General features: G+C 39.3%; 1 non-coding gene across 1 annotated transcript; it reads right to left on the bottom strand.

The window, feature by feature from the left end:
- Positions 1–746: 746 nt before the first annotated feature.
- LOC147824738 (U6 spliceosomal RNA) lies at positions 747–852 on the bottom strand. Its single transcript, XR_015442098.1, has one exon. It is a non-coding gene; the product is annotated as a U6 spliceosomal RNA (small nuclear RNA).
- Between the last annotated feature and the right edge of the window lie 395 nt (positions 853–1,247).

Genomic DNA, 1,247 nt, shown 5'->3' with positions numbered 1-1,247 from the left:
TTAATCTGCTGTGGTTACTTTCAATGGAGTTTTTAATCTCCTGAATATCTGTTTGAATCTGTTTCATGGATTCTATTTCTTTCTTATGTTGAGTGATCATGGTTTCCATTTCTTTCTTATGCTGGGTATTCATGGCTTCCAGCATGTTTCTGAGCTCATCTATTTTTTTATCTGTTTCTGTTCTAGATCCTCTAATCATGTCTTTCACTCTGCTCACAGTCTCTGTGGATATCTGGGAGATTATTTCTGCCTTGAATTTTTCTAGAGCCTCATTCATCTGTTTTGTTACTTCCTGTGGTATCAGTTCAGGGTGTCCAGGTGGTTGATTATCATACTTTTCCACCTTGTTTCCCCCAGAATTTGCTTTTGGTGGGGTGGAAGTCTGAGTTTGTGCCTTACTTAAATATCTTCTCATTTTTGTTTTTGATACTGTCCTTGGTTTAATTCCTGGGTTGATACTTCGAAATTGCTTATTGTAAGTATCTTTGTTGCCTGTAATTAGAACCCTTATGGAATGATTGATTCTCAGAGGTGTCTTCCAGATTTAGCTGGTCCTTAGGTTTTGAGTCTCTAATGACTGAGGCTATCTCATTTTCATTATACCAGGAAGGACCACTGACTAGATCAATCACAACACCTTAGCCCAAGTGATACAATCAGCAACACCATAGCATCAAGTACATCTTAGAAAATGACAATTTTTGAAAGTTATTAATCTATCACCTTTAACTGTGTGAATTAAATAAAAAAATATGGAACATTTCACGAATTTGCATGTCATCCTTGTGCAGGGCCATGCTAATCTTCTCTGTATCGTTCCAAGTTTAGTATACGTGCTGCCAGAGCAAGCACTAACTGTATACTTTTGACACAGTCCAGCCTTAGTCCCTCCATCTGTAAAATGGGGTAATATTTGTATATACTGTTGACTCACAGAGCTCAGACCCAGGGATTAGCTCCTGCTTTTGAGTATAAAGCCAAACCTCCACCTGCCTTTAGGATTTATCATTCATTCACCTAATGATAAGTTGTGAAAAGAAGAGAATATCAGTCAGATATATGGCATTCAATGGCCTCCTGCAGAGTCAGGTGTGAAAGAGTAAAAAAAGGGTTGTCTCCATGCTAGAGATCAAAAGTCAAAGGCCTGAAGCTCACTGTAGAGTCCCATGTGAGTCCATATCAGGAAGCCAAAGGCTCTGTGAGGGAAGGCTGACGGGTCTGCACTGGAAGGTTGAAGTGTCTGTACT

This window comes from Heterocephalus glaber, unplaced genomic scaffold, assembly GCF_053883595.1.
Source record: "Heterocephalus glaber isolate CG9 unplaced genomic scaffold, H.glaber_assembly_v1.0 deba00001532, whole genome shotgun sequence".
Lineage (NCBI taxonomy): Eukaryota > Metazoa > Chordata > Mammalia > Rodentia > Bathyergidae > Heterocephalus > Heterocephalus glaber.
The sequence above is the reverse complement of the archived record's forward strand: the minus strand, read 5'-3'. Positions and strand labels throughout refer to the sequence as shown.